This window comes from Polypterus senegalus, chromosome 9, assembly GCF_016835505.1.
Source record: "Polypterus senegalus isolate Bchr_013 chromosome 9, ASM1683550v1, whole genome shotgun sequence".
Classification (NCBI taxonomy): domain Eukaryota; kingdom Metazoa; phylum Chordata; class Cladistia; order Polypteriformes; family Polypteridae; genus Polypterus; species Polypterus senegalus.
The window spans coordinates 182139621-182167591 of NC_053162.1; the positions used below are offsets into that span (position 1 = coordinate 182139621).

The window sequence follows — 27971 nt, forward strand, 5'->3', positions numbered from 1 at the left end:
TATTCACAAAGTTGGACACCACAAGGATGGACATATTGGGCTAACTGGTGACACAGATTGGCACAATGGCTACTGGTGCTGCCATCTCATTCCTCTATTTATTTGGGCTCATTTCCCATTCCTGTTGTCTTATTTGGAGCTTGTATGTCTGCAAAGGTGGGCACCCCAAGGAAGGACATATTGGGGTTGTCAGTTTTATCCTTGGTTGGCACTGTGGCTCAGTGACGAGTGCTGCTGCTCTCTCATGGCCCCATGGTCTTGAGTTCAGTTCCCAGTCCTGGCACTACTGTTTGGATTTGAATGGCACTCCCCTAGTACATGGTGGTCTTTCCTTGCCAAGCTCATGCAGCTGTGGTTAACTGGCACCGTACTTCACTTTTCTTAATACATTGGCCTTCATCGAGGGGAAGAGGTGCCCATTAGTGCTCGCCACACTCGTTCGACCTTGAATGAAATCAGCGTGCACAGGTGGCACAGTGCGACCCCCAGAGTGGGCCCCTATCGGATATTATGTTGTAGTAATAAAAGGTGGAACAGCTCGGCAGCTGCTGTCATTTGAACAGGTCGGTTTGACAACTGCAATTGAACGGCAAAGGGACACCTGCGGCCACTTTCCGACGCCAGGCCGGTCTCCAGACCGTCCAGTTCGGGTGCAGGCGCTCTGAGTTTGTGAGCAGACTCGTCGTGTTTATGATGAGCTAAGCACCTCCGCCGGCTCGCCTCGTGGCCTGTCTTTCATATCCTTCATTTTTGCTTCAGGGATCGGCTGCGGAATTCCCTTCGCCTTTGCTGTGCGTTTTAGCGCTCCAGTCGGGATTATCCTGCAGTAACTTGCACGATCCCACGATTTCAGCTTCAGTCTGGAAGATGTTGCTGGTTTGTGTGCGTGCGCGCACCACGAAAGGGTTAAAGGAAGCGGCACCTGCGCACTTCTTTTAGCTTGAATTAGCATGAACACACCCAAACTCCTTACCGATTGGCTGCAGTGCATTAGTAGTCCCGCCTATTTCCAAAGACCGAGGCACTGATTGGCTGGAAGTCGCGCCTGTCACGGAACTAGGCTTACCTGACACTTCCTGACGTCGGGCCCCAGCTGTTCGCAGCGGCCGGGGGATTTTTTTTTGCCTTTTCCATTATTATTATTTTGTTGTGCGGGTTATTTTCGGTTTTGACTTCGGAGACTTGCAGCTCTGACGTTGTTTCTACTCTACGATTAAACCGTTTGCGGAGAATCTGCACCGGATACAGCGCACCGATTTCGGGGCTCATCCCCTCCCTTCGCTTTGGATTTCTGTAATTCATCGTTCCTGAAAAAAAAAGAAAAGCGCGGCTGTCGAGGTGCAAGACGGGCACGACACCACCCCCCCTAAGAGACTGACCAGCCTCCTGTCTGGAGGTAAGTGTGAGCGTGCTGTCGCTGAAACTGATGGACAGAGGTGACCGGGGGCGGGAGACTCCAAGAGAATAATAAGATTAATAACAAAACGCGCCGGGAATAAAGCGACACTCCATGCCACCGGGGTTTATGCTATTTACAGCAAACTGCCCGTGCGCCCTGTGGGTACCTACGTAAGTGGCACTTAGCGCCCGTTTCTGTTTGTATGGCGGCGTATATAAGCGGAACTCGCCTCTTTGTCTGACTGCCGGTCGGTGTGATTTCACCCTTATTGCCCTTTCAATCGTACCCGCTCCTCTCGAGCGCCTCGGCTCTCGTTTTCTCTCCGTCAAGCTCCCGTTACACCCATGTGCGCGCACGCGGCCGAAGCCATTGAACCCTGCGTGTCATGGTGTTCGAGCGTGAGACGCCCCTGTGGACCACCAGTCAATGCATGTAACGGATCTGTCTGCCCCTCTGTCTGCCTGCTCACCCGAACCTGCGCTGCCAGCAGTGCACCCACCCCGTGCCGCAACGGGTCACTAAGTCGCACCGCAGGTCAGGCGCCTGTCCAATACATCGCTTATGTAGTAGTGGACGGTGTTACAGATGCCAGTTCGGTGACCTGGACCTGGAGGTCGTCTGTGCCTTTTATCTGTCTGGCCCTCAGCCCTGCTCATCAAGCAGCTCCGCTTTTCCTTTGAACCCGAATCCTCACTCTCACCTGTTAACTGAGCTCCGGGTTTAATTAGCTGGCCGTTCTACGGAACCGCTTAGTTAAAATGTCGAGCGACAAATATGAAGGTCATCGGTGGAAAGCCGCGTCCTGACCTTTCCTCTTTGATTGCCACCCTCTACTCTCTCTGAATTGGAGGGTCTTAAGGAATGGGAACCAATCCCAGAGCTGGAACCAGGCCTGGACTGGAAGCCTTCACACGCTCACGCATGCGCTCTCACCCGCTCGGTCCTTCCTTCTCTTATCAGGTCAGTGGGCGATCAAAGTTCTGGTTTCACACAAAATAGAGACGCCCTCTTGATAGGGGGTGGGGGAGGGGGGCTTTGGTTCAGGACAGGTGATGGCCTTCATTGAGAAAGTAGACGGCAGTCAAAGCTTGGGGTTCGAGGATGGGCGGGCGCTTGTGGACCTGATTTTTGAGATGGGCACATCGGGTTAATGAGTAGCTCTAAATTTATTAAAGGTTGGTGCTGTGGCACAGTAGCTAATTGTGCTTATGTCTCCCACCTGAATGGATCAGGATTCACTGTTTGTGTGTTATCAAAGGTGGGCACCCTGAGGATGGGCATACTGGGTTAATTGGTGTCTCTGAGTTATCCTAGGTTGGCACAATCGCTACTGGTGCTGCTGTCTCTGTGGACCTGGGTTCAACTCCTAGTATGTTTGCTGTCTGTTTGGAGCTGGGCACCCCAAGGATGGGCATATTGGGTTAATTAGTGGCTCTGAGTTATCTTTGTTTGGCACAGTGGCACAGTAGCTAATTGTGCTTATGTCTCCCACCTGAATGGATCAGGGTTCACTGTTCATTCTCTTTGTGTGAAGCTCATATGTTAACAAAGGTGGGCACCCCGAGGATGGGCATACTGGGTTAATTGATGACTGAGCTATTCTAGGTTGGCACAATCGCTACTGGTGCTGCTGTCACTGTGGATCTGGGTTAAACTCCTAGTATGTCTATTTGGAGCTGGGCACCCCAAGGATGGGCATATTGGGTTCATTAGTGGCTCAGAGTTATCCTCAGCTGGCACTGTGGCTCAGTGGTTGGTCTGGTGGTGCTGCCCTCTCACGGCTTAGGCACACCTGCTTGGGTTTTAAATGTTCTCTCCTGCTCCTTTTCACTCACACATCCCAAACACCTGCAGCTCTGTACAAGTGAGTGTGCCCTGCATTAGACTGGCATTCTGTCCAGAGCTGCCAGGGCTGTGACCTTGAAGTCAAGGTGGCATGTGAAGAACATGAAATCAACAAATGAATAAAACGTTTTAGTGGGTAGCATGGGAGCTCAGGTTCCTAACAGAACGTTGAGGGGGCACCAGTACAAGCTGGCTAAGGGGCAGGGCAAGAAGCCATTTTCATTCTTAAATTGTCACTCTGGCAGTGTGGTTGAGAATGGCCTCCTGGGGACATTTCAGTTTGGATGCCCTTGGGGAATAGACAGGAAGTGACAAAGTGACAGCTATGGCTTACTGGCTAATCTCGGTTGGTTTGGGCTTTGCCACCCTTTTTACTGGGGGCAGCAGTCAGGAGTCAGACAGAGTCACGTGGTTGAAGCTGCAGCCTCCCATGGTGGCTCCGTGTGCTTAACTGAGTATGTGGGGACCCCTGTACTCTCCAGCCCGAAAGGCACTATATAAACTCAGAAAAGCTGAAGGCTTATTATCCTTAGCGCCAACTTCTTTTGATGCCCGACTTGCTGAAGAAATAACCGTACTGAGCTTTTAAGCGCTTTGATGTTCTTGATGTAAGGCGCTATATGAAGTCACAAGATGGCAGACTCGGTCCACACTAGTGATTCAGGCAGACGCCTTGTGGGAGGTGTTTAGTCTCCCTTACCCAGCCGGTAGTACACGCCGTGTGAAAGGCGCTATATGGCATCCAAACCTTGCAGCCCTCTCCTTATCGAAATATGAAAAACTTGTGCTTGTGTTCACTGTGAAAGGCGCTATAAAAATCACAAGATGGCTCCTTCTTTCCACCGTGATGTTTCACTTTGTCTTTGTGATGGAAGTAATTTAGCTGTCAGAGAAGGCAGAAGCAGGGGTCCTGTACCTGTAAAGTGTCATGGGAGGGGTACGCAAAACAGACTTGTGGACCTGTCCCCCTGCCACTGACTCCCTCTGTCCCCCTCAAGGGGACACTTGACGTTTTAAGACTCATCTTGTAGAAATAAGGAGGGGATAGAATTGTACTGTGGTTTGAAGTGCTTTGGTGCTCAGCATGCAAGGCGCTACATGAAGTCACCAGATGGCAGATTTAGTTCCCCGGTAAAGATTCAGGAGCCTGCTGGACTCTACTGGTTAGGTCTGAAAGGCGCTATACAGCATCACATGTTTGCAAGCTCAATGGGAATGTGTTACCATGCCAGTGTAGTACTTTGGGATGGCATTCACCGCGACAGCTCAGGCGCTATAAAAATAACAAGATGTTTTACTGTGTATTGGTGATGGAAATTTTTAACCCATTGTTGGATATGGAAACGGTAGCCCCTGGGGAGGGTATGCAATATAAAAGGCGCTATATAAAACCAAAAGGTTACATGGTCATCCTCAGCCCTAACTGCTGCAACGCCTGCCTTTTACAGAAACGTGGACAGAACAGCACTGTGCGTGTCCAGGGCTCGCCATGAAAGGCGCTATATACGTCACAAGAAGTCCTGTGGGACCCCGAGCAGCTCCTTTAATGTTCTAGGACTCCCCTTGAACAGATGCGGAAAGGACTTCTCTGGCCCAGTAAGGAGCTTTGGGATAGTGTTCACTGTGCAAGGCGCTATATCAAGTCACACGGTAGCTTGTTTAATGTTCATCAGTGGTCCAGGCAGCAACTGTGATGAAACCTGCCAGGGAGAAGGAATTTGAAAACAGAGTTGGACTGAACCCGCAGCCTGCCTCGGGGTGCTGTTTGGTATGAAAGGCGCTATATGAAGTCATAAGGCTGCAGGCTCATCCGTTTCACTTTTTGGGTGAGTCGGTTTATCTGTCGGGGTTCACCTTCTGGAGATCTGCAAGTTACAGTCCCACACCTGTAAGGTGCTTTTAGGTTGTTGTTCACGATGAAAGGCGCTATATACAGTCACAAGGTGGTCTCTTCTGTCCCCACTGTAAATGTGTCATGGCAGCGTTTAACATGATTGTGAATATAGCAATGGTGGTTCTTGTGTCTTGAGAATGGTACCCAGTATAAAAGGCGCTATACGAAAACAAACCGCTACTGGCTCATTCCCTACCGCAGACTTACTGTCACACTAAATCAGCGCACTGGGTCTGCGAGGGGCTCTGGGTGATATTCATCGTGAAAGGTGCTCTATAAAGTCACCAGGATACCTGAAAGCACACGATGAATAATCGAGTGAGAACGTTCTGGAAACTTCTCGGCCTGACATCCTATAGGTGATCCCGAGGAGCTCACTTAGTCTTCAGGACTCCCTTCGTGCAAATGCAGCACACAAGTCTCCTGTACTGTACCTGCAAAGTGCTTCGAGATCGGGTTTACTATGCAAGGCGCTATATAACAGCCAAAAGATGGCCTGTTCAGTGCTCATCAACCTTGACAGGATTTGTCAGTGGGGTGTGGTGGTTAAGGCTGTGGACTTCAAAACCCTGAGGATGTGGAGTTCAAATCCCACCAATGACCCCACTGTGTGACCACCGCCCCCCCCCGAGCAGGTCATGTGATCTGACTGTGCACCAATTGGACGACCAAAAGAATTGGAACCCATTGTATTGTCAATGTTGTAAGTCACTTTGGATAAAGGCGTCCAGCACAATAAATAAATGTAAGTATGGGTGCAACTGAACTTGACCTGTAACCTGCTGTGGGGTGGCGTTTGGTATGAAAGGCGCTATATGAAGTGGTAAGGCTGCAGGCTCATCCGTTTCACTTTTTGTGAGTCGGTTTGCCTGCCAGGGTTCACCTTCTAGAGATCTGGAAGTTACAGTCCCACGTCTATAAGGTGCTCCATGAAAACAAAGCGTTACAGGCTCATTCGCTACTGCAGACGTAAAGGCGCTATATAAACTCATAACAGCTGCAGGCTCATGGTGCCCACTTTTTTTGTGGCCCCCTAAGTGAGTCGGTTTGCCTGCACGGACTTGCAGTAGTGAAATCCGGTAAGACCTTAAATGTGAATGTGAAGCTGGTCAGGTTGGTAGGCACCATGAAAGGCGCTATATTCAGTCTCAAGCGGGCCAGTTTAATGCCCATCAATGATTAAGGCAGCAACCTGGATGGACCCTCCTGTAGTGCCAGGGTGTTGGAATATGGAAGCAGTTGTCGTGTACCTGCAGCCGTACTTGGGTGGCATTTGGAATAAAAGGCGCTATACAGTGGTGCTTGAAAGTTTGTGAACCCTTTTAGAATTTTCTAGATTTCTGCATAAATATGACCTAAAACGTCATCAGATTTCCACTCAAGTCCTAAAAGTAGATAAAGAGAAACCAGTTAAAAAATGAGACAAAAATATTAGACTTGGTCATTTCAAAAAAAAATCAGCCGTCATGGAAGTGTCTGCTGTGGCAGAACGAGAGCCGCAACGAGCCGCGGAATTAAAGCACGGGTTGAATGAACAACGCAAATCGGCTTCTAATGAAGGAGCTGCTTGGGGTTTGAGGTCCCGACTCAGCTGGTCATCTGGTGGCTCACTGACTTCACACCTCATTTCTTTTTGGGGGCTCTTTAAGAAAAAGGGGACTGCATCTTAAAAAAACGAGACCATTAAAATGAAGGGAAATTAGCAGCAAAAAGTGCTCGACGATTAAGAAAAGGGTCCGAATGAAAACCTGCAGCCCCCCAGTAAGCCCTCCGGGACCGGAGCCTGCGGCCACACTGAAGACGGTTCACCAATCAAAACGTGGCACTCGCTAGAGCCCGCCCTCTCGGCTTTGACGAGTGGAAATGACAGCTGCCATCTCGGGTTGCATTTCACCAGATGAAGAAAATCATCAAATGAGCAACACATCGACTCGCAGTTCATGCCGGTATTGCGACACTTCATGATAGATTGATTTGTTTAAATACATACTCGCATATAAATCGGGTCTTGAAACCCGAAAAATCGATCATAAAATCAGACGCCGACTTGTACGCCCGTTCAAAAATACGACACTTCATTTTATTTATTTTTTTTGCCTCCTCCAGTCTCACATCAGTTTCTCAGACACGTTGAATTTTGTTGCAGCAGCGCAGTATCCAATTTCTTTTCGCCAGTTCAACGACTGTTAATTTAAAACCAGCTACATATTCTCTTCTGATCGTAGCTAAGGGATGCTCTTGCGATAAAGGTGTGAGATCAGTGCAAATGTCGCTTTGGAGTAGTTTGGGTATCACTGTGTGGGCATATGGGCACAATACATAGAAAAGGAAAAGGCCGTGTGCCACCTGGTTACTTTCTCAGGTGGGCGGGTGTTAGCGTATCGTAATCCCTTGGACCAATAGCGTGAGTTTTCTGCATTCGACTTTATACGAGCGACATGTAGAGAAAAGCCAAGCAAACTGACCCCTTTTATTGGCTAACTAAAAAGATTACAATATGCCAGCTTTCGAGGCAATTCAGGCCCCTTCTTCAGGTGAGATGTAAGACAGAAACTGAAGTTTCCTGTGTTTATATCCACACACTAGGACAAGAAACAACAATGGTAAATCTTTAAATGAAAACTCTTAAATGTAAAAAATTAATAAGTTCATTCAGGCTAAGATTAATTTAACAGGAGATAGAAGAACAATGTCTGGTCAAGATCTTTAGATAAGATGACTGTCCAACAAAGTCCTTTGAAGTTTGTGATGAGTTTTTCAAAAAAATGCAGATCTGTAGTCAGGTTGTCTGCGTCAGTCTGAGAGATGCAAACCGTCTTCATATCTGGCTATAGTGTCATTTTGCTTGGCTTTTCTCTACATTCATAATGGCTAACACGGTACAACAACCTAGTACTACGAGCGACATTGTGAATTATACGGTAAAATCAAGCCCTGACTTATCCGCGGGAGAACTTAAAACACGAGTGTATTTCATTTTGTCTGAAGCATTCCTCCATGTGTGTCAGCGAAAGGAGAAAAGCAAAAGTAAAAGCGAGTAATGAAAAGAAAGCGAAAGAGAAAGGGTTTGACTTTGAAAATCAACTTCACTAATCGCAAATCAAGAATCTCCTCCCTCGGCGTACAAAAAGGACAACCATAAGACGGCACACGAGAAGCAAAACTAAGAATAAAGTGACCTCCGGCCCCGTCTATGTGGCTCCCCTCCCTCAGACTCCTGGCTCTCAGGTGACTGGTAGGACAGAAGTCTCGTGTGACTGCTCGGCCCTGAGCTTCCCCTCCGTGTGGCCGGCCTTGTCCCAGTTTTACATTCAATGATTCCCCTCATTGCACATCTTGGGCCTCCTCACCGCCTCACCTGTAAGCCTCAGCCAGGGTCTCTCTTTGATTTCTTTTACATTTTACGTCACAAAGGATGCGTCTTGACTCGAGGGGCTTCCCCTTTTTTTAGTGATCGATTACTAAACTGCCTGAAGAAGTCGCCCCAAAGGCTCCCATATTGGAATCTTTTGAGTTATCCAATAAAAGCTGTTGCTGTGCTTGACTTCTCGGTGAATGTTTAAAAAAATGGTTAAATGAAGCAACATTTTATGGAACTTTTATAATCGGGTGGCACAGTGGCAGTGCCGCTGCCTCGCAGCAAGGACACCAGCGGGTCACATTCTGAGTCCTTCCTATGTGGAGTTGGCACGTTCTCCCCGGGGCCGTGTGGGTTTCCTTCAGGTGGTCTGCTTTCCTCCCGCTGTTCACTGACATGCAGGTTAGGTGGCACAGTATGTCATTGGGGTGTGTGTGTGTGTGTGTGTTTGCCCTGCGATGGACTGGCACCCTGTCCAGGGCACTCCACAAATAGAGAAAACAGTGAAAGAGAGAGAAACAGAGAGTGGGGCTCTTTCAGTTTCTCTCTCTGTCACTATTTTCTCTGTTTTTCTCAATCCTTCTGTTTCTCACTTTCTCGCACTCTCCCTCCTTTCACCACTTTCTATCTTTTTTTCTCACTCCCTCGCTTTCCTGTTCACGCTGTATTTCTCACTCGTTCTCTCCTGCTCGCTAGCTCCCTAGTGGAGGAGATGAGGAAGTGCAGGTTCTCATTCATGGGCCGACGAAGTTGGGAGATTCCACACTGGATGGCGATGAAACACTCGGCGGTGATGAGTTTGTGGGCAGTAGTTGTACAGTCATGGCCAAAAGTTTAGAGGATGACACAAATATGAATTTTCACAAAGTTTGCTGCCTCAGTTTTTATGATGACTCCAGAATGTTCTGACGAGCGATCGGATGAATTACAATTAATTGCAAAGTCCCTCCTTGCCATGTAAATGAATTTCATCACCACAAACCGTTGCATGTCAGCCCTGCCACCAAAGGACCTGCTGACGTCACTTCAGTGATCCTCTCGTTAACGGGTGAGAGTGTCGACGAGGACAAGGCTGGAGGTCACTCTGTCCTGCGGACTGAGTTACAATAGTGAGGTGAAGAAGGCGTCCGGGCACCCAAGAAAGTCCAGCAAGTGCCAAGAGCATTTCCTAAAATGGATTCAGCTGCGGGCACCACCAGAGCAGAGCTGGCACAGGAATGGCAGCAGGCAGGTGGGAGTGAGGCGAAGACTTTTGGAGGATGGCCTGGTGGGTGTCAAGTTGAAGGACAGCAAAGAAGCCGTCAGGGACAGACTGATATTCTGGGATTGGACTGCTGGGGGTCAAGTCATTTTCTGTGATGAATCCCCTTTCTGATTGTTTGGGGTATCCAAAGTGGTGAGCGGTGAGCGGCGTTACCATCAGTCCTGTGTCAGGCCAACAGTAAAGCATCCTGAGACCATTCATGTCACGTGGGGTTGCTCCTCAGCCAAGGTAGTGCAGGGCTCAGAACACAGCCATGAATAAAGAATGGGACCAAAACATCAACCGAGAGCAGCTTCTCCCCACCATCCAAAAACAGTTTGGTGACCATCACGGTGGAGTACCGGGCCATAAGGCAAAAGTGACAACTAAGTGGCTCAGGGAGCAAAACATCAAAATTTGGGTTCCATGGCCAGGAAAATCCCCAGACCTTTAATCCCATTGAGAACTTCGTGGTGATGAGGCGGGTGGACAAACAAAAACGCACCGATTCTGATTCAGCATGAATGGGTGGCGGCCATCAGTCAGGATTGGGCCCAGAAGTTGATTGACAGCCTGCCAGGGCGAATTGCAGAGGTCTGGAAAAAGAAAGATGGGCCAACACTGCAAATATAAACTTCATGTCATTGTCAGTAACAGCCTTTGAAACTTCTGAACTGCTCATAATTCTACTTCAGTACACCAGAGAAACATCTGACAGAAAGATCTAAAAACACTGAGGCAGCAGATTTTGTGAAAACCAACACTTGTGCCCAAAGCTTTGGAGAATGACCCAACTGTAGGATAAAATCCTGGCCACTAATGGTGAAGATGCGTTGTTCTGCACTGGGTCTACCATCTGACAGAATGGAGTACAGTCTGGTAAGGAGTCTGGAGGCACCAGTGACAGTGACCTTATGGAGGAGCATGAGGCACACACAGCTTGTGCCACGGGGACTGAATGTGGCATCCTGTTTGAGAACATCTGGGAATGCCTGGACTGGAAAAATCAACGTCTCTTGGAATCGACCTCCACTTGATTGCCACCATGAGTTTAAGACTTGTCAGTCTTGTTTGGACCTGGAGACAACACCAGAGCAGGGTGGATCACCACCTTCAAGTTTACTTGTAGGTGTAGATGGGTTGAGCCTGCAACCCCCTGTGCCAGGTCACCAAGCAGACTCCCTATAGGCTCACCCACCACTTGAATGGAAGTCATTGTTTCTGAGTTCCACTCGTAGGAGAGAGTGATGCCTGGGGCAGTGGCTTGGATCAGACGGCCTTCCTCCTGGTCTACCAGCTTCTGCTCTCTGGATGCAACGGCCCATCCAATGAAAGGGTTGACTTCCACCAGCGGGTGATTCCGTGCCTCACTGGTGGCCCCTCTGTGGTCGTCTTTTGGCATGCCGTGTAATTTGCGTGTAGACTTAATAACACGCCGAGCCTGTATTTTACACTCTGTGATGCGTTTGATCTCGTATAGGCTGCTATTACCTCACACGCCAGAAGCATCCATCTCTTTGTAGAGTTACGCGAGTGCGGATCTCAGATTACGGGGCACGGCAGACATGGCAAACAAAAAGTGCTGATTCCTCTGCAACGTAACCCGGGATCTCCATTGTCTTTGGCTGAAATGCCACTTTGAGGGTGAAAGCGAGAAGTTACGCGCTGCGTGTGGCGAGTCAGACACTTGGCAGTGTTGCTTTTCTTTTGTAATCCCCAAATCCAGTCGCCCGATAGAGCACGGCTTGTATTATATGGCACCTTTCGCTGTCAGAAACTTGATTGACTCAACCTGGGATGCCAGCCCGATCGCTGTATTTAAGAGGTGGAGAGTACTTTGTGAAAGGTGGGTGTGTGTGTGTGTGCCAAAGGATGAATAATTATAAATAAATGAATAATTATAAATAAATGAATAATTATATAGCACCTTTCAACTTTACAAAGTAAAATGTGTCAGAAATGGGGCAGGACCTGTGATGCCAGAGGTTTCCTTATTAGGGCGCACATAAGATGGGACACTACTGGTGACTTTGACAAGTGTTTCGGTGCCAGTGCTGCAGAAGGTACAGTAAGTCACTCTCTATTATGCCTTAAAGGAGGGCAGACCAGTCAGGCCATTGGGCATCTGTGGGTGGGAGTGGTCCGGTCCAGTATGGCCATCCAGTTGCCAGGGTCACCATTTCAGCTTCACAACTCATTGACCATTTGTAAATGGAAGCGTGCGTGTCGTGGTTTTCAGCTTGAGGGCACATCTGTTAGTCTCCACTAGATGTCCTCGAGCATGTGCTCATCAGGATTTAATGACCCTCATTGTATATAGCGCCCTTCATTATACAGTCCGAAGGTACTTTAGAAAGCCAGGATTGAAATTGTTTTTTGAAACATGGATGGGTTCGAGTGGGCACTGAACGGGCACTCTTGAGAGTCCTTAGTGCCAAAGCCACTTCACCTTAGCCAAAAGAATTCTGCTGGACTCTCTCAAATTCTGAAAGCCTGGAGAACGTAGAGGTGTGGGTTGCTTTATTCTAAGGTGATGTGTGAAGTGCCAAGTGACGTTTTTTAGTGCCTTTTTAGTGCCCGTTCTTATCTAAGAGCAAAGTGTGTTGGGTTTGTGATCACAGATACAGTGTAGGGGCTTTCTGCTGAGCATTACTGCTGATCATTGTGTTATATAGCGACCTTCAGGGTCTAGTGCTGATGGTCCCTAAGGTCCACTACATCACACGGTCACTTATTTCATGTGCCTGTGGTAGTCTGTGTGAAGATAAACTTCCTAATGTTTGCATGACATTTACCCTGAACAAACTTCTCAATCTCAATCCAATCATGTCACCTCTTAATCTTCTTTTGCTTAAACTGTAGAAGCTCAGCTCTTTTAATCTTTCCTCATAACTCATCCCCTGTAGTCCTGGACTCAGCCTAGTCGTTCTTCTCTGGACCTTCTCTTGTGCTGTTATGTCCTTTTTGTAGCCTGGAGACCAAAACTGCACACAGGACTCCAGAGTGTTATAAAGCCTGAGCAGAACCTCCTGTGACTTCTTCTCTGTATACGCTATATTGTCAAAAGTATTGGGACCCCCAAATCATTAAATTCAGGTGTTCCAATCACTTCCATGGCCACAGGTGTATAAAAATCAAACACCTCGACATGCAGATGGCTTCTACAAAGATTTGTGAAAGAACGGGTCGCTCTCTCTCAGGAGCTTGGTGAATTCAAGCGTGGTACCGTCATAGGATGCCACCTGAGCAGTAAGTCCGTTCGTGACATTTCCTCGCTACTTAATATTCCACGGTCAACTTTTAGTGATATTGTAACAAAGTGGAAGCCATTGGGATCAGCAGCAACTCGGCCACGTCAAATCACAGAGCGGGGACAGCGTGTGCAGAAGTCGCCAACTTTCTGCAGAGTCCATAGCTACAGACCTCCAAAAGCTCAAGAACAGTGCAGCTTCATGGAATGGGGTCTCCATGGCCGAGCGTCAGATGCAGTGGTGTAAAGCCCATCGGACACCACTGGACTCTGGAGCAGTGCAGACGTGTCCTCTGGAGTGACAAATCACGCAATCCGATGGACGAGTCCGGGTTTGGCGGTTGCTAGGAGAACGGGACTCCCCTGACTGCACTGTGCCAAGTGTAAAGTTTGGTGGAGGGGGGATTATGGTGTGGGGTGGTTTTTCAGGGGATGAGCTTGGCCCCCTTAGTTCCAGTGAAAGGAACTCTTAATGCTTCAGCATACAAAGCCATTTTGGACAATTTCATGCTCCCAACCTCGTGGGGACAGTTTGGGGATGGCAACATGACTGCACACACACCAGTGCGCAAAGTAAGGTGTATAAAGACATGGAGGAGCGAGTTTGGTGTGGAGGAACTTGACCTCACCTTTGGGATGAATTCGAGTGGAGACTGAGAGCGAGCCAGGCCTTCTCGTCCAACATCAGTGCCTGACCTCACAAATGCTCTCCTGGTCACAAATTCCCATCAACGCACTCCTACACCTTGTGGAAAGCCTTCAGAGAAGAGTTGAAGCTGTTAGAGCTGTAAAGAGTGGGCCAACTCCATGATAAAACCTATGGATGAAGAATGGGCTGTCATGAAAGTTGATGTGTGTGTAAGGGCAGGCGTCCCAATACTTTTGGCAATAGAGTGTATCAAGGCGCTATATAACCTGACATTCTGTTAGCCTCCTGAATGGCTTCTGAACACTGTCTGGTAGTTGGCAGTGATGAGTCCTCTACGACTCTTAAATCCTTCTCATGAGGTGGACCTTCGATTTTCAGATCTCCCATTGTGTATTCAAACCTCACATTTTTACTTCTTACATGTCACACTTTACATTTACTGACATTGAACGTCATTGTCCACAGATCTGCCCAAGCCCGTCTGCTGTCCGATGGATTCGCAATTATCTGCCCGTCCACCCAGCTTGGTATCATCTGTAAAACTTAACCATCTTGTTATTTACATTTCCTATCCAGATCATTAATATGTTTTAAATGGCGTACTGAACGATAATATGCAGTGAATCCTCGACTCGAGCATTCCTTGTCTTCATCCTCTTTCTCTGTACGTTTAGCATTCATTTGCTCAGAGGTTGATGCGCCTGCTTCTTCCTGAGCAGATCTTCATTTCTCCACCCTAGCAGCCCGCTGCTTCTCTTCTTTCGTCGGCATCTTTTCGCGTTAAAATTGATTAAGTCAGTGTTTGTGTTGCGATTACTTAGTACGTTTTTCTTTAATTTTTCACTTTAGCTGGCACTTAAGTCTTCAATCTGTGTCAAGAATGATGTAAGATATGAAGAGGTAGAGGAAGTGACGGTAAAGGTGGCAGGAATGAGAACGGCGCCCATACACATGTGCCACACGGCCGCCCTGCTGGCCGCTGCCGAGAGTTGATTCTACAATAAAATACAAATAAAAAAGAGGAACAACCGTGGAGGTCAATCATCACCCCGAGAACGGATAGTAGACGTCCCGTAGTGTATGTGTGCTAAATTTCAGGTCAATTGGTCAAACGGTTTGCGAGCGACAGGTGATTTAAAATCATGGACAGGCAAACGGACAGCCACGGTAGCGTATTGTATAGAAAGATAATGGAAGCGGCCCCTGCGCTGCCCCCTGCTGGACACCACACTTAACTTCAGCCAATTCTGATGAGGCTCCTCACACCATCACCCATTCTGCACCCATCAACACCCCACACCCTGATCTCCCCCTTCATTTAATTTGATGCCCACCGTGTCATGTGACACCTTATCAAATGCTCCACTCTAGTACGTCATTTCAGATAATGCTCTTCTATAATTATTTTTATTTTAGACTTTCAGACTTTTTTTATATAGTGTGTTTTGAAAAGTTTTTAGAACATAATTTTATACAGCGGGGCGGCACGGTGGCGCAGTGGTAGCGCTGCTGCCTCGCAGTTAGGAGACCCGGGTTCGCTTCCCGGAGCCTCCCTGCGTGGAGTTTGCATGTTCTCCCCGTGTCTGCGTGGGTTTCCTCCCACAATCCAAAGACATGCAGGTTAGGTGGATTGGCGATTCTGCATTGGCCCTAGTGTGTGCTTGGTGTGTGTGTGTGTTTGTGTGTGTCCTGCGGTGGGTTGGCACCCTGCCCAGGATTGGTTCCTGCCTTGTGCCCTGTGTTGGCTGGGATTGGCTCCAGCGGACCCCCGTGACCCTGTATTCAGATTCAGCGGGTTAGACAATGGATGGCTGGATGGATGGATTTTATACAGCATTGTTTATAGAATCGGGTTCTATATAGTGACTTTCATAGAAATATTTTATATAGCTCATTTTATACTTATTAATTATATAATTATTTTATACTAGCAACTTGGCGCGCGCTACGCTGCACGTTGGGTGACCACAGTTGAAGGACTCAAACGTAAGGACCTCTCGTCGGGTGTCTCATTGGCACGCTTTTGCCTCTTTCTTTCGTGATCACGGCGTAATCTGTCTTCTCTCTCTGTCAGTTGCCTTTCGTTGTGCGGCAGAGACGCGTCGTTGAGCTAATCTGTGTGAATGCTGAGTGTCCGTTTCTTGCAAGGGACTGGGGCTTTTCTACGGGGCGGCTATACAGCCAAAAGGAACGCGGACCCGGAGACGGACATGGAAACCACGCCGGGTTTTTATTATACAGATAGTGCCTTTCCTCGTGGCACTGTCACATAGTCCTCCCGCTGTGCCTCATTTGCATGTAACGAAGCCTCCTCTCCTTCATTCATTTCTTCCTGTAACCTTTTATAACATTTGTAAACCCATTGAATTCAGTTCAAGATCTCTTGAATGTGTACAGCCAGTCATTCGGTTCACTTTCTTGTATAGAAACTTTCATCTTGGCCATTTAGTGCTGTCTGGAGTGGAGTCTCTCATGGTGGCAGCAGTGGGATTTAAATCTCGGCCCATTGCTCTATAGCTGCCTTATCTTACTGAGGCTTTCCTTTTTACTTTCTCTTATATGAGGTATAGGGAAAGTACTGGAATCCTCCAAAAATTCCATTTTGAGATTTTGATGAATCTCGACGTTTTAGATAGATAGACACTTTATTAATCCTAAGGGGAAATTCCCATACTCCAGCAGCAGCATACTGATAAGAACAATATTAAATTAAAGAGTGATAACAATGCAGTATGACAGACAGTAACTTTGTATAATGTTAACGTTTACCCCCCGAGTCGCATAGTGTGGGGTCTCCTCAGTCTGTCAGTGGAGCAGGATGGTGACAGCAGTCTGTCGCTGAAGCTGCTCCTCTGTCTGGAGATGATCCTGTTCACTGGATTCTCCATGACTGACAGGAGTCTGCTCAGCGCCTGTCGCTCTGCCACGGATGTCAAACTGTCCAGCTCCGTGCCTACAATAGAGCCTGCCTTCCTCACCAGTTTGTCCAGGCGTGAGGTGTCCCTCTTCTTTATGCTGCCTCCTCAGCACACCACCGCGTAGAAGAGTTTTAGACCTTCCTGAGTCCGAAGATACCATTTTTTGGAATTCTGTCCGTGCGTGTGTGTGTGTGTGTAAACACGATAACCTGAGTACGCTTTCACTTAAGTCAACCAAATGTTGCATACAAGTATGAGGTATAAAACACAGATGTCTATCAACTTTTGGGCTGTTTCCGCTAACCGAAAGTGGTGCTTTACCTTTTATTCATGCAGCTGCTGAGTCCGATTTATTCAACTTTACTTTTATAATAATTGTTCAGTATAATATTAATTTGAATTTGTCTTGAGGTTTACTCCTCAAATATCCATTCATCCCCATATCTGAGTATACTAGAAAGTCGAGGGAAGACAACTCCCGATTTTTTTTTCCTTTGCTTATCCACCCCTGAGCATAAGCAGCTGATTCTCTGTTTCTGCCTCCTGTGCCATGTGGCATAATGTGCCCACTTAGAGATTCTTCCATAGCTTGGCCCGTTGCCTTGACATGTGCTTCATCACTTCCTCTTGTCAGACTGCCTCTGCCTGGGCTAACCTTCATATTTTGACCCCCCCCCCGCCTTTATGCTTTTCTTTGCCACAGTGCCCTCATGGTGCCTACTGGGCTCAGGAGGCTTGACAGTGACTTGGCTCTTCTCATTGGCACATCGGCTTCGCTTTTGCTGCAGAGCTTCCTGTTTCCCGCTGCCGGATGGCTGGCCAGCGTTTCACAAGCCGCTGCTCGTTACTTATCAGGATGTAAGCACCGCAGCCCTCGGCTTTGTGAATTATGCATTTTTTTTAAATAATTAATCACAAAGAGGCCCTGCTGTGATTAATAGACTTCAGCTGAAGGACGGCCAAGCTGGACGATCGATTGGTCATTGACACATCCATCTGAGCAGCTGTTAATAGACCCATTTGGGCTTGTGGCACCGTGCGGACTGCCAGGTCAATGCCCACACGATGCTGCCAGTACCCTGCCTTGAACTGGAATAAGCCGGTTTAAGAATGTGAGGTCATAATTAATCTCTCCACCAATCTGTTTCTTTTTGTATGTAGTGCCTTTCAACGCCTTTCAGTCTTACATGACTTGTATAGTCCGTGTCCTCCGATAGACTGGTGCCCTAGCCAGATTTGGGTCCTGCCGTGTGCCCGATGCTGCTGAGGTAACCACTGACCTGTTACCCTGAACTGGACAAGGGGTTTAGAAAAAGAATGGAAGGTGTAATCGGTCTGCACAAAGATGTCTTCTTCCCTTCTTTTGATAAAGTGCCTTTCAGGGTCATATCAATCTTTAGAACAAGTTCTTTTTATGTTTTACTGAGCCTTTCATAAGGATAATAAAGGGTTTAATTACACAAATTGCAGGGTAGCTGAACGCATGACTCTGAATTGAGAGTGTGTCTCTGAATTTCCAGAAATGGTTTGGTATTCGACTCCACTGCTGGCATGATGGACTTTAACTCGCCACCCCACTTGACCCTAAATATAATTATGTGGGTTTAAGGAGAAGGTGGGGGTGACTGCCGTTTTAGATTTCTATATAGTGCCTTTAGTTGGATTAGCTGAATAGTGTAATCAGTGCCCTGTGATGGAGTGGCATCCTGTCCTGTGCTCATTTTTGGCCTTCCTTCCAAGAGAGCTTTTTGCCACCCGCCCCCATAAAAACGCCCATATATATCCTTACTAGGCATGAGCCGACACGCTTCTCTCACACACAATACGTATTGCTGTACGGGCCGCACAATAAAGTGAATTCTCTGAACATCGGACAAAACAAACGAGTACATCTTTTCAGAAACGGCCTTAAACTGGCATTGAAATACACTACAATTGTAATATGAAACTGAGTCTCGCAGATAACAACTGTCCTGCCAGCCTAAAAGGCACCTGCGCTTTAAACTAAACACGTGCAGTGCAAACCTTTAACAGACACGCTGAGAGTGTCCGCTTAAACCAGGGGTCTCAAACTCCTCTTAATCTTCTTTTGCTTAAACTGTAAAGGCTCAGCTCTTTTAATCTTCCCTCATAACTCACCTCCTGTAGCCCTGGAATCAGCCGAGTCGCTCTTCTCTGGACCACCTCTAGTGCTGTTATGTCTTTATGGAGACCCAAACTGCACACAGGACTCCAGATGAGGCCTCACCAGTGTGTTATAAAGCCTGAGCAGAACCTCCTGTGACTTGTACTCCACACATCAAGGCGCTATATAACCTGACTTTCTGTTAGACTTCTTCACGGCTTCTGAACACTGTCGGGAAGTCGATAGCTTAGAGTCCACCATGACTCCTAAATACTTCTCATAAGGTGGACACTCGATTGTCTGACCCCCCATTGTGTATTCAAACCTCACATTTTCACTTCTGTGTAATTCTTTATATTTACTGACATTAAAATTTCATCTGCCACAAATCTGCCCGAGCCTGTCTGCTGTCCAAGTCCTTCTGTGATGATATCCATCCATCCATCCATCCATTATCCAACCTGCTATATCTTAACAAAGGGTCACGGGAGTCTGCTGGAGCCAATCCCAGCCAACACAGGGTGCAAGGCAGGAAACAAACCCCGGGCAGGGTGCCAGCCCACCACAGGGCACACACACACTAGGGACATTTTATGATTGCCAATGCACCTAACATGCATGTCTTTGGACTGTGGGAGGAAGCCCACGCAGACACGGGGAGAACATGCAAACTCCACGCCGGGAGGACCCTGGAAGTGAACCCGGGTCTCCTAACTGCAAGGCAGTGCCACCCTTGTGCTGATATAACTGATTCCAAATTATCTGCCAATCCACCTATCTTGGTATCATCTGCAAACTTAACCAGCTTGTTCCTTATATTCCTATCTAAATCATTTATATGTATGCAAAATAGAAGCGGCCCAGCAGTGCCCCCTGCTGGTCACCACTCTTAACATCGGTCAATTCTGATGAGGTTCCTCACACCCTCATCACCCTCTGCTTCCTGTGTCTGAGCCAATTCTGCACCCATCTAAAAACATCACCCTGAACTCCCACTTGTTTTAGTTTGATGCCCACCCTCTCATGTGGCACCTTATCAAAGGCTTTTTAAACGTCCCTATAGATAATATCATCTGCTCCACTTCGATCATATGCTTTTGTTGCCTCCTCATAGAATTCCAGCATGTTAGTAAAACACGACCTCCCTCTTCCGAGCCCACGCTGACTCTTCAGTACGACTCCTGTGCTCGCCATGTGTTGCTCAATCTTATCCTAAATTATTCTTTCCATTAGTTTTCCTGTGATGTACGTTAAGCTTACTGGCCTAATATTTATTTCTGTCGCACATTTTCATACAAATGATGTAGCTCAAAGTGCTTCACAAGATGAAGAAAGAAAAGATTACAAAAAGATGTATCTGTCTATTATAAAAGAAAATCTTGTGACGAGACAAGACTATTGCCAAGAGCTCTCTTTAAGTCCCGCCCTCCTCTCCAACATTTCGGGTTCACGGCCCACGCCCGCGGGCCTCTCAATCTTGGGAATACTTTTGTCATCACAGTTCCTGCGTTCTCAGCTCTTATACATTTTTACGTGTTTCCTCACTTTAAGTTCCCAATTTAAAAAGATGCATTATAGCCAAATCTTGTTGAAGAACTTCATCCCGAAGGGTTATCAACAGAAGAAATGAGTACACGGGCAATTCTAGGACTGAGGAACGATGAAGTCAAATGTATTAACGCGGAAATCGTCGATCGGTTACACAGTAAATTGGTTAAATGCGTATCAATAGACTCTGCGAAAACAGTTGGTGGTGATGGTGCGGAAGATCAACTTACAATATCACGAAGAATATCTACTACCGTTTAACACCACCTGGTCTTCCACCGGCCGAATTACTGTTGAAAGAAGGACGTATCGTAATGTTATTGTGTGATTTATGTCTGAGTGATGGGCTATGCAATAGGATAAGATTTGCTGGATTCAAAATTGGTCAAACAATTCTAACATGTAAAATATTAACAGGCGACAAGAAAGGTAATGTAGGACATCTAACATTAGACACCAAAGGAGATCTTGATATGCCATTTGTATTAAGACGTTTACAGTTTTCCGTGAGAATAGCTTTTACTATGACAATTAACAAATCACAGAGACAAACATTTGAAAAAGTCAGTTTATTTATTAGAGAGAAAGAAACGAAATTCACTCACGGGCAGGTAACCGTTGCGTTGTCACGATGTAATTCCAAACACGGAATCAAAATTCAATGCGATACCGCCAAAAAGTTAATTCCAAATATTGTTTTAACTGAAGTTTTACAGTAAAAGTGTAAGTTTAAAAAGTATTTGCGTGTTAATTTCAAAGCCAAACAGAATGAAAACTTAGAACGTAACGAACACCCCAACGCAACATGTAACATAATTTTCTTTCAGTTTATTATGTTTTACTGTTTTTTAAACTGTAGTTAATCACTCGGTGTAATGTAAAATAGATAGGTCTATTATGCAATATGTAACAATTCCCATGAAAATAACAATCAGTTTAAATTGTCAGAAGTGGCTGGCGTGTATGCCCGCATGGGGGTTGGCGAGCGAAACGAGCAGGGTGCAGAGCCCCCTAGTATTTATATAGAAATAAGATTAGCCAATCTTACATATAAATGTCTATGCGTGGAAGTGTGTATGTGTGTGTCTGTATGACTTGCCTGAAGTGACAGATGGAGTCGGGGTAAAGAGCTCCACCTCTGAAGAAAATGGAAACTTGCTTAGCTGCTAATGCACAAGCGATGCCAGCATGTCGGCAAAACGAAACCTCCTAGGAGAGAGACGCCCAGAGTTGTTCCTTTCAATTACCTGACATCTCTACATTTCAGTTTTTATTCTGACGATTTCAGTAGTTTCTAGGACTCCAGGCTTCTTACACAGCTAGTACTTAATAACAAAGAATAAAGTAAGGTCTGGTGGCTGGGAAGACAGAACAAACAAACAAACAAACAAACAAACAAAAAAACTCCAGATGGTAGGAGAAGAAACAAAAATAAAAACAAAATCTGCAGGGGTTCAAAGGCCACAGAACCACCCAGCCCCCCTGGACATTCTACCTAACATAATGGCTTCATGTGGAAGAATTAGATGATGATGATGATGATGGCGATATGGACCTCCGGCCTTCAATCCTTCAATGTAGGGACTGCATGGTGCCCTGCTCGGGTCAGGGTGGCACAGATTGCCACCACAGAAAACCAGTACAGAAAAATGAGTACAGAATTAGGAGGACGTAGTAGGCAGAAGATGGGATATATGAGGTTTAATGGCGATCAGGATTTAGAAGTTTGTGTGGTGTTTAATGATTTAGAGAAGGCTTATTTATGACACATCGACAGGTCTGGGGGTACAACAACAACATTTATTTCTATAGCACATGTTCATACAGAAAGTGCTTTACATAATGAAGAAAAGAAAAATAAAAGACAAAATAAGAACTTAAAATAAGACGACATTAGTTAACACAGAAAAGGAATAAAGTCCGATGGCCAGGGTGGACAGAAAAAAACTCCAGACGGCTGGAGAAAAAAAAAAAATCTGCAGGGGTTCCAGGCCACGGGACCACCCAGTCCCGTCAGTATATAAGAAGGACCAGAGAAGTGTGTGAGGATGGACCAGGATATGTCTGAGGGAGCGAGGACTCGGCTTAGAAGCAGGGCTGGGGTAACAGGCGAGCTCCCAGTCTGCACCTCTTTGATGACTCGTGGGATGAAAGGCCAATGGCCATGGCATTGGCATTGTGTTATGTAACACCAGAAAAGAATGGAAAACGGCTTTGGAAGATACGGGACTGAAAATAAATACAGACAGAATATATGAGGTTTAATGGCGATCAGGATTGAGATGTTAGCCTGCAGGGAGAGCCATTGAAAAGAGTTGGAGACGTTTAAATATGTCGGATCAATGGTTGCCCCGTGGTGGAAAATGAGATAACCCTGTGGATGGAACAACTGGAGGAGGGTATCAGCAGTATTGTGTGACTGAAGAATTAAAGTGAAGGTTAAAGGTGAGGCTTTTCTGACCAGCAGTGATCTATGGGGCTTAGACAGGAGAAGAAATTAGATACGACAGAAATGAGAATATCGAGATGGATGTGTGAAGTTAAAAAAAAAGGACAGAGTTAGGAATGGGACAAATCGGAGGCTCAACAAAAGTGGGAGAAACGTCTAAGAAAGCTGATTTGAATTTAGTTTTGTTAAGTTTCGACTTGACTGTATGGAATGTTATATGTTTTTAATAACCTCCATTAAAGATAAAGAAAGAAAAAAATAAGAAAGTACAGGAAAGTGGACATGTGATGAGGAGACATAATGAATATGTGGGCAAAAGAGTGATGGGAAAAAGAAAGCAAAGGAGGCTGAAGTGGAGACGGATGGATAAAAGTAAAAGAAGATTTGGAGGAAAAGGGTCATGCTGTTGGGCTTGGCCGATTCACGGAGCCTTAGATGGCACTTTGGTAAGGGTGGCCATCCATTATCCAACCCACTATATCCTAACTACAGGGTCACTTGGGGTGTCTGCTGGAGCCAATCCCAGCCAACACAGGGCGCAAGGCAGGAAACAAACCCTGGGCAGGGCGCCAGCCCAGGTAAGGGTGGCATTTTCTTATTTTTTTTTAATATTATGAAATAATGATACAAAAAACAAATGTGAACCCTAAGAATTCCAGCGCCTGATTTATGTACTGCCATTGGAAATTCTGAGAAATATTTTCATTTTAAAAGCTTCAGTTTGCAATGCCTCGCCATGCCAGCAAGCATCTGGGAATTAAAATGGCTCATGAGCATTTAGAAGCCATATGTCAGTCCATGAATTGGCATTCACTTTTCTAATTTTTATATATTGCCATAGACATTGTGTATGGGTAGTGGGGGGGTTCATAGCAGCGTATTCAAAGTCTGCTGTTGCTGTGCTGATCGTTTGCCACGTCTGTGTTTTCTGTGCTGTGCCAGTGTGAGTACTGCTATTAATTTGTTCATTTCTGGAATCTGTTGATGGTGTCAGGCACAATGTCTGCTAAAAGTCTCTTAAGTTCACACCGCGGGTGTTTAGTTAAACAGGGCAGGTGTGTTTTTTAGCTTGAAGGACAGTTTGACAGCCAAGGTAATTTAGAGTAGCGACGTGCAGGATGAGTGACACAGCCAAGTCTCATTTTGCAAAAACATGCGGGTTTGGTGAGCTGGCATTGCTAAACTGGCCCGTATGTGTGTGTGTGTGTGAGAGAGAATGTGTGTATTCACCCTGTGTTGGAATGGCGTCCCACCTGATGATTGCTGAAATGGGCTTCAGTTGCTCCATACCCCCACACTGGATGAGCAGTTTTAGAAGATGGGCGAAATCCATCCATCCATCCATCCATTTTCCAACCTGCTGAATCCGAACACAGGGTCACGGGGGTCTGCTGGAGCCAATCCCAGCCAACACAGGGCACAAGGCAGGAACCAATCCTGGGCAGGGTGCCAACACCAAGCACACTCTAGGGCCAATTTAGAATCGCCAATCCACCTAACTGGCATGTCTTTGGACTGTGGGAGGAAACCCACGCAGACACGGGGAGAACATGCAAACTCCACGCAGGGAGGACCCAGAAAGCGAACCCTTAAGGGTCTCCTAACTGCGAGGCAGCAGCGCTACCACTGCGCCACCGTGCCGCCCGATGGGCGAAATCAAAGTCCTATTATACATTGTATTGTTTTTAATGCCAGTTTTGCCCTTTGTATTGTTTTAAAGCTAATACATTTCATTGTGTTTCAATATATTGATTTTTTTTTTCCTCAGTTTTCGCGACTGCTTGCCCTGTTTTCGAAAGAAAACAGTATTGCATGTAAATTTAGTGCAGCATCTCCTGCTTATTAATGATATTTAGACGTTGGGATGACTGGGCAGAAACAATGTACCTTGCCTCAGGAAGTATCGTTTAATGTGGCAGCCCTGCTGCAGGGTATACTGCTACAAGGTGGATTTTTAGGAATTCATACTGTCACTACGTAATCATCAGACACCTCAGTGTTAACATTGTCAGTGCACCATCTATTGTAATGTATTTTGTAATGCATGTAGAAATAAAATGGATTGCATTTGTCATTCCAACAGATGGCACATCACCAACATTTGTAATAATAAAATGCATTACTATAAATGTTTGCGGCGTCTTTGTGATATGACAGTGTTCATGTTCTTGAGGCTTCATGTGTTGGAATGACAGAGACATAAAAACTGGAAGGACACACAGACACTTGTTCTTTTATTAAGGTGGATGCGCCCCAAGGAGGCTCCATTTACTATTTTGGTTTGCAGCTGGAGCTGGTCCAGAGATAATACTGAACTTACTAGAATTTAACCTGATTAACACTAAACTGCTCCGTTCTGGTGTCTTAAGTGCATGCTACATGCATATTGAATCTCTCTTTCGGTACCGGTCACTGCACAAGTGAAGCACACTTGACGACATCTTTACGAAATGACTCAATGTATACACTCTATTGACAAAAGTATTGGGACGCCTGCCTTTACACACCCATGTCCTTTAATGACATCCCATTCTTAACATGGAGTTGACCCAACCATTGCAACTCTATCAGTTTCAGCTCTTCTGGTGTGTAGGAGTGTGTTGATGGGAATTTGTGACCAAGAGAGCATTTGTGAGGCCAGGAACTGGTGTTGGACGAGAAGGCCAGGCTCGCTCGCTCGCTCGCAGTCTCCGCTCGAAGTCATCAAGAAGGAGCTCTGTTGGGTTGAGGTCAGGTCTCTGTGCAGCCACACCAAGCTCACTCCTCCGTTTCTTTACACACTTTGCTTTGTGCACTGGTGCGTGGGCAGTCATGTTGCCATCCCCAAACTGTTCCTTGTTCCTAAAATGGCTTTAAGCATTAAGAGTCCCTTTCACTGGAAGTAACCCCTGAAAACCAACCCCCCTCCACCACTTGGCACAGTGCAGTCAGGCAAGTCCCACCAAACCCAGACTCGTCCATCGGACTGCGTGATTTGCCACTAGTGAGGACACGTCTGCACTGCTCTAGTGTCCAGTGGTGTCTGGTGGGCTTTACACCACCACATCTGATGCTTTGCATTGCACTTGGTGATATCGGGCTTGGCTGCATCTGCTCGGCCTTGGAGGCCCCATTCCATGAGGCTCTCTATGCGCTCTTCTGAGCTTTTGCAGGTCTGTAGCTATGGACTCTACAGAAAGTTGGCGACTTCTGCCCACCTCAGCATGCACTGTCCCCGCTCTTTGATTTGACGTGGCCTACCACTTGGTGGCTGAGTTGCTGTTGTTCCCAATTGCTTCCACTTTGTCACAATACCCCTAACAGTCGACTGTGGAATATTTAGTAGTGAGGAAATGTCATGAATGGACTTACTGCTCAGGTGACATCCTATCACGGTACCGCACTTGAATTCCCCGAGCTCCTGAGAGAGAGCGACGCATTCTTTCACAAATGTTTGTAGAAGCCGTCTGCATGCCGAGGTTCTTGAGTTTATACACCTGTGGCCATGGAGGTGATCGGAACGCCTGAATTCAATGACTTAGAGGGGGGGTCCCAATACGTTTGGCAATATAGTGTACTGTATATTGCAGCAGCTAGTTATTATATTATCCTCAAGAGAGGTGGGTGATTGACAGTGAAATGTCACACAGGTACGCTGAGCTCTGCATTCCATGGACCCCTGGAACATTCGTGTGACACTTTATCAGCCCAGGAAGGTTTAGGAGTGCAGGTGGAGGCTCCTTGGGTATTGTATAAATAAAGGCTCGACAAAGGTAAAGAGGGATCAATTAGAGAGACACCGCACAGTGGAAGATGATCGGGAATACTGGAAGGGAGAATGCGACTTCAGGAACACAGCAGGAATTAATGTGGCTAGTTTAAGTAGTAGCCGTTACTTTGCTGTGGCCATAGCAGTGTGAAGGTGATTGTTCTGAAAGTGCGGTTGTGGATCATTCTTTGTTAAACAAACGTGACCGTTATTGAGCTACACTCTAGCTTTACTCTCCTTTAGGGTGTGTGTGTCTCAGTCTTTCCATCTCAATATGCGGTATACTGTAATGAAAAAGGGCCAAGTGGCAGAGAATAACGTGTTGGGGACCTGCCAGCACCGTGTTTAAACCAAACTAAAGACTGGGGAACAGAAAACACAAGTTCCAAAGCGAGTTCATGTGGATTGTGCACATCTTTGTGCGCCTCTCCTATCGGGCCTCCACAGGTGCTTGCTATTTTGCAGAACTTGGTGGTCTTCGTTTTCTAGTCCACTCGTAAATGAATGGACACATTCGGCAACGTGGTTCTTTAAATAGCCCGCTGGCCAGAAAAGTTGGAAGTGACGTCAGTGGGCTTTGTCCTCCATGGCTATGGCCAAAAGGGCTGTTAACAATTGCGGCTTCCCCCAGCTCCACTCCATTGACGAGCTCCGGGGGTCTGCCGCTGGACCCTTCCTGTTTCTCCCAGTGCTGGAGCGTGTATCCGTACCTCCATTATGCTGCGCTGATGATAACGACATGCTCAATAGTAACAGGATGTATGTTTGAGTGACGGGAATACGCTTCGACAATATAGTGCCTTTCATGGCCACACCAATGGGCTTTTCAAATGGCTTGCATGGTCCATGTCCTTCAGTGAACTGATTGGTTCCTTCTTGTGCCCCCATACTGCTGAGACAGGCACTGGCTTCTGTACCCTAAACTGGACAGGCAGTTTAATGCATGTTTACAAAATGGCGGCATGGGTGGATGGATGGATTGATGAAGAGTATAAACAGATTGCACAAACATGGCATGCTTTCTTCTTTTGGTATAGTGCCTTTCATTTTATCACTCTTTAGGGCATTTTTTTAATCTTATGTAATGCATTGATAGTGTGTTGAGCAGATGGAAAGAGACTGATGAATGAAGAGAATGAGAGAGAGAGAAGGTTGGATGATTTGGAGATGGTGAATCAGGAAGTGCAACGGATTAGCCAGGAGGAAGTAAGGACAGCGATAAAGCGGATGAAGAATGGAAAAGCCGCTGGTCCAGATGACATACCTGTGGAATCATGGAAGGGTTTAGGAGAGATGGCAGTTTTTAACCAGATTGTTTAATAGAAACTTGGAAAGTGACAGGAGGCCTGAGGAGTGGAGAAGAAGTGTACTGGTGCAGATATTTAAGAATATACACAGTTATATATACACAGGACACAGCTGGAAACTTGTTAAGGGTAAATTTCACACAAACATTAGGAAGTTTTTCTTTACACAAAGAACGACAGACACTTGGATCAACTAGTGTGGTGGACAGTAAGACGTTATGGACGTTCAAAACTCGAC

The 27971-nt window shown here is 46.5% G+C and overlaps 1 protein-coding gene across 3 annotated transcripts in view; it reads left to right on the forward strand.

The window, feature by feature from the left end:
- Positions 1–1055: 1055 nt before the first annotated feature.
- The window catches only part of ralgps1 (Ral GEF with PH domain and SH3 binding motif 1), a 342472-nt gene continuing 315556 nt past the window's right edge, over positions 1056–27971 (forward strand). For all 3 annotated transcript variants that reach the window (XM_039764462.1, XM_039764461.1, XM_039764463.1), the window contains exon 1: positions 1056–1396. The gene's annotated coding sequence lies outside the window, so the exon portion shown is untranslated. The remainder of the gene's footprint in view (positions 1397–27971) is intronic.